The sequence below is a fragment of the Bacillus rossius genome, chromosome 14, assembly GCF_032445375.1.
Source record: "Bacillus rossius redtenbacheri isolate Brsri chromosome 14, Brsri_v3, whole genome shotgun sequence".
Lineage (NCBI taxonomy): Eukaryota > Metazoa > Arthropoda > Insecta > Phasmatodea > Bacillidae > Bacillus > Bacillus rossius.
The window spans coordinates 37,649,569-37,656,216 of NC_086341.1; positions in this window are offsets into that span (position 1 = coordinate 37,649,569).

Here is a 6,648-nt window from a genome sequence, read left to right on the forward strand (position 1 = left end):
AGAAATGTGCAACGGTGTTTTTTAAATATTGGTTTATTAAAATTTAATTAAATAACTTTTTTTGGAATTTTAAAGTTTTTCCCGATTTCTATCATAAAAAATACAGAATTTCAAGATGGCGAGCGTGACGATTATTTAAACATATACATCTTAATTCAAAATGGAGTTTATGTCAATCTTATTGTCAAGGTTATGACCTTGGCGGCTTAGAGCAGCTTACCCATGGGGAATTTAAGCCGTTTTGGGGGATTTTCAAGCCATTGGCATTAATGAGGACTAAAATGGAAAATTTTCCCTCAAAACGGGAATTTTTCCATCGAAGTAGAGAAATTTTTAATTTTTCAAATTTTTCGAGAATTTTTGATGGAGTTATTTTCCAAAAATTTGGCGAATTTTGAGCAATTTTGAACAATTTTGGGGCCTTTTTGGAAAATTTTGAAGGTGAAGGTCAAGGTCAAAGGTCAAGTTAAAGGTCATCCAATATGGCTGCCGTGACTTCATAATCCAAGATGGCTGCCGTGACGTCATAATCCAAGATGGCTGCAGTGACATAATCCAAGATGGCTGCTGTGACTTTATAATCCAAGATGGCAATCGACACCTCCCGGCACCTCTATGCGATAAGCCTGTCACAGGAGGAACATTCACCTACTACTTGTAAAGCAACATAGGCTTGCTCATTTCTTGCCTTTATTTTGCCACCTATGAGTAAGTTATTTTTTTCAAAAATTTATAAAAGGAATCTACTTATCTCCTCATTATGTTTCTACATAACACTACTTAAAAATCCTCCTAAAAATTAAACTAAATATAACTGACAACATAAATATGATCACTGGCAACCCAAAGTTTAAAAAAAAATCTTCTTTCTACCTATAATAGTATTAGGTGTGGATTTCAACCAAAAATAATTATGAAAATTGTTCACGAAATATAAATGTTTTATATTAAAATGTAGGTGTGTGAAATAAATAAATATGAAAAACTAATGATTTTGAAAACCAATTTTAGTAATTCTAACTTTATATTGTGAGAAAAAATTAATTTTATTTAACTTATTACTAATAAATGTAAAATGGAGGGACCAGATTCTTATTAAATCCTCACTGGAGGAGTTTCTTTAAAGTACTTGTAACGTCAGCGTTTCTATATTCTCTCTCATCTTATCAACCCATCACACTGGTCGATATTATGTCCATCTAGCTCTTTCTATTATTCTGCATCCTTTTTTTATAATAGGTACGCTTTTTGCTACATGTAATCATGTATGCTGGTTGTGCCAGAAGTTTGGTGTGCGCTGTTTTCCGTCCAAGCACTTTGCGGAATGCTTTCTGGTTGAGCTTCACACACTGTAGGAAATAAAGGCAATGATATATTAAAAAAAATTGGTTGTCTGTAAAGTCGGTTTACGGACGATAGTTTAACGTGACAACGTCATAACAAAGCATTGATGAAATGATTGCATACTATTATGAATAAATTTGAAACATTTTTATTTCATTATCACTATTTTGTATGGATACAAAGAAGTAGTGAAATGAAATCTACTATTTAATTGATAAAATTACTTTTATTTGCACTCATTAATTCAAATATATTTATTACTTTAAAGAAGAGGTTATTTTAACTATAACTTTTATACATGTTTGCTATTTATCTTCTTCCAATCTGTGTTATTCTGTTAAGGATAGGACGATGATGGGAAAAGTAGGAAACGAATGGGAGTGTTTCAAGTTTAATGTGCTTCGAAAAAGTCAAATCGATGGTTTTTCCAATTGAATGGAAGAGAGATAGATGCGGCGCAAGCGTACAATGAGCGTAACGGGACACAGCGTAACGGGACAATGTGCGTTACGGGGCAACTTTTTACTGCGTGCAGCCGGCGTTCATGTAAAATTCGCGATTTCAAATCCCTAAAGTATAGACTCCATGATCCTCTACGCACTCGTGCAAATTACATCTGCTGATAGGTCACCGACTCGTAACACCTGTTGACCGGAATGATCGTGATTCGCTAATTCTTCTGTTAAAGATTTTACATTGGCCCAGAGTCCTTCAGATAAACTGTGGCCCAATCACCGAAGCAAAATAATGTCAAAAGTATTTGGACTCCATCCTATCGCGGAATGAATCCGCGAATTTTACAGGTCTGTACCAATGCACTCCAGAACACCCTGGCGGCAAGGACGCTGTAATTACCGCTGCCGGCCGCGCTACAAGCAGATACTGAGCTACCCGTCCCAGATGTTCTGGCCACGCGCGCGGTCTAACTGGTGCGACGGAAACATTGATTGCAAAACCCGGGTGTCACAAACTGCGCTCCCGCGGCGAGCGAATACAACTCCACAACAGAGGACAATGAACTTTCAAAGAAATATAAAATTCTACTCCGTGACAATATTTTTTTTATTCCGTCGTCACATACTAAAATTTTTTTTATGTTTTAAGCACTCTTTTGAGAAGCATTGGTGAAACTCGTCAGCCGCAGCAAAAAGTCAAAGTAGAACGAGAGGTCATACATTCGGAACATTATTAGAAGATGTATTCTCTCCTTGTCTATAGAAATATTATGTAAATATTTCACAAAGAAGATACCGGCATCATTTCTTCAGTTCTATAGCTGTTCGAGGCGCGCTTTTCAATCGATGTTTGATGTAAAAACATTGGTATTTAGAAATGTAACAAATTATTACTATCTACGTGACGTAACAATGTAAGCTAAACAGTGCTCCCTGGAAATTTTCATTTCGAGTTCCAGTGTTATCTAAGAAAACAACGATCTTGTGTTCTCATCTTATAACGAAGGAAATAAGAAGAGGGTCTATGACTTCAAGAACAGTTTGCTAATGAAATAAGTTTTTAAAGTGATTTCTGAAGTTCTTGGGATACTTAATATCCAAAGTTTTTTTTAATGAAACTCAGAAAAGTTACTGGGTACATTTCGCTTTTAGTTAAAGCCACCATAATTTAAAGAACTACTGGGTTAGATATACGAAATATGCTAATATATTAATACATTGTCATATTGATTATTAATACATATATTTACATTATTTTGTGTTACAAATGGTTGTGATTACTATGCCATAAAATATATTATTTACCAAACATTTAGTCAAATCCATCAGAATTATTTCTCATAATATTTTTTTTTCAAATTGACTTGCTTAGAGAATGCATAAAAAAGGGCAGAGATTTAAAGTGGAAAAGTTCTCTCAAGAACAATTATAGCCTGAAAAGGTATCAATGTACTTTTACTTAAATTAATAGTTATGCATATCTAAACATTTTAATTGATAGAAATAAAAATTATCCAATATATGCTAGATAACCAGAAAATATTACGTTTTATTTACATCTGTTTTTTTTTAAACACCGACCAATTACGACTCAATATTCAGTGGGGAAAAAAATATTTTTTGACGTGACGTCTAATAAATCGAAGAACTCCGGCTACAACACTAAAAAGGATGAATCATTGTCCCGTCACGCACATTGTCCTGTTACGCTGTGTCCCGTTGCGCTCATTGTACGCTTGCGCCGCATCTATCTCTCTTCCACTGGATTGAAACAACCATCGATTTGACTTTTTCGAGGCAAATTAAACTTGAAACACTCCCATTCGTTTCCTACTTTTTCTATCATCGTCCTATCCTTAACAGAATAACACAGATTGGAAGAAGTTAAATAGCAAACATGTATAAAAGTTATAGTTAAAATAATCTTTTCGTTAAAGTTATAAACATATTTTTATTAATGAGTGCAAATAAAATAAATTTATCAATTAAATTGTAGATTTAATTTCACTCCTTCTTTGTATCCATACAAAATAGTGATAGTCCAATTAAAATGATTACATTTTATTCATAAAACTATGCAATCATTTCAAAATGTTTTGTTATGATGTCACGTTAAAATATCGTTAGTAAACCGACTTTACAGACAACCAATTTTTTTTTAACTTGGGGTATGTGTACTGGGGCTGCTGATCAGAATTTATGCCAAAAGATGAATTAACACTTCTGAATATGAGATTAAGAGTTAAACTCCAAAAACCTCCACGCTCCAATTTTAAAGTCCGGTCCACACGTAACGTTTTGAGCAACGATCTACCTGCGCAGTTAAAACTGTGCAGAGCCTCCGCAGACACAGTATCTCAGAAATTAGTACGAGATGGTCATGGAGGAATTGTCACTCCGGTAAATTTTTGTAATCTGTTTTGGTAAGTCTCAGCTGTCTAAACATGTCAGGAAACGTTTTTCAATTTGGTGTAGGCATTGGCTGATGAAAAGGAACCAATTATTTTATGTAATGTTACTTCGCGAATGGCAAGGTAAACCTGAAGACTAGCGCAATTACTTACGTATGGACGTCGATACATAAAATGATTCACTACCATTAGTGACTCCACACATCGAACAGCAATATACCGGTATGAGAAAGTCAAATTCTTTCCATGAGTGTCTGACTGCAATTTAAATTTTTTTTCAACTGACAGGTGCTGCAGGGACATGGAATTTACAGCGATTGTCTAAATTATCTATAAGTACAATTATATATGAACAATTCGCAGCTATCTACAGGGTTCTGCCCAATGATGACTTAACGGTTTTTTTCGCACGAAATATCTCCTTGTATTTCTCTACCAATTCTTCAGATGCTTGAACTTTATTATCCCTATCAATGTACTATTCACTTTTAACTCACCACAAACACGAGTAACTTTTATATAGTTCAAAAAACTCTTTCAAAAACCCTTTAAAGCACTGACAAAGGTTAGCCATCTTCTCTATCTTTAAAAACAATACAGTAAGAATTTTTTATTTGGGCCACCCTCGAACGAAAACTGCTGTCGAAACGGAACGGAAGACATAAGAGTGTTCACACGCACTAGGGATTGGGTTTCGGACGTCTTGTGTCTTGAAGTCCCGGGACTTTTTGACGTAACAACGCCTAATAAATCGATGAACGCTGGCTGCACGTACGAAAAAAAGTCCAGTAACGCACATTGTCCCACTACGATGTGTCCCGTTACGCTCGTTGTACCTTTGCGCCGCATCTCTCTTCCACTCGATTGGAACAACAATCGATTTGACTTTTCAATCATGTTTTCGTCGTTTGAATTATTAATATTATCTAATTTAATGATCGTCCACCAATTTTCAACACAATCGGTATGGTTATTTAAAAGTAATGTTGAATTTTCAAATACGTTTTTGTACGAACAATGGTGTTTTACAGTTACACATAATAATTCAAATTACACCCGGGATCTTTTGCACGATGTTTTAAAAAATATTGTAACACATTATAAATAAGTTTGGTGTATTTGGGATGCGTATTTGTTATAAAAACGTATTATAAAAACGAAATAATATTATTCCCTTACGGTGCTACCATCTCCGGTGACGGACGCGAACCGAACGAATCACGCAATCTAGCCGCTTCCGCGGCAACCAGGCACTCGTTAATACATATTTTCCTTTTTTTTTTGTAAATTTAGTTGCCTCGGGTCACCGAGACTTTCAGGTCGAGACTCGAGACATGGAGGCTGAAAATGTATTGTAATAATTTTATTTAAAAATTTCATACATAATAAAATTTATTAGCTTCCCGCATACTGTCATTCAAAGCGCCATCTGTTAGCAAACATAATTAACTTTTATTAGTTTCCCGCATTCTGCCATATAAAGCGCCATATATTAACTGGAAAAAAAAATTGTTACCTACACAAAACACAACACTCGTAAATGCGTTCGCCGCCATATTGTTGTTTTGTGACATTTGTTTATGAGATCGTGATTCGTGATATTTGTGAATCTGCTCTTTCAGTCAGTCGTGAATTTCACTTCATGAGCGGAGATGCCAAATTGGGGGGTTTTCCCCCCAAATTTAAGGGGAACTAAGATGTTATGGGAGTTTTTTAGGGAGTACATTTATTTAGGGGTATTCTTTAGGAAGATTTTTTAACGGGTACATTCTTTAAGAAATTTTTTGAGGGCGTGAAATTAAAGTTTATATCTTGAAAACAAAGTGGAAAAAGAACAGCAACATAAGTTGCACTAGTGGCTGAATTTCGCACTACGACCAACAACAACTTGCTTGTCAAGAGAATTCCGTTTTTTTACTTTTACCGTTCAACGTTTTCACGTTGCAAGTTGTCTGGTTGAGGTTGTGTCCGTTAGTTTGTTGTGTACTTGCGAGTTTTATTGGATTCCAAAGGAAGTCGTTTGTGTTTTTCTGTGGTGCCATGGAATAATAAAAAAATAATAATAATTTATTATTCCTTTTTTATTATTATTGCTTGGCACCACAATTTGTACAAATTACAAATATCTGTAAGTTTACATGAATATTTCTGTTTCATTTACAATATAATTATTGTGCAGCTCAAACTGAAAGGTTTTTTTTATAATTTGGGAACAAAATAGGCTTCATCGATCAAGTAGTTAATATTATACTGGCTGATCAATATGTTAAACTTAGTTTGTAGTATTTTATTTGTAGTAAATATATTTAGTGTGTGAACTCTTTGAAAGTATATTTTTTAAATTTTGAAAAAGGAAATATATATTAAATTTGGTACAGTTTCTCGTCTAAGTATATTGATATTTACATTCAATTTCATTATATTTTATCTAATTTATA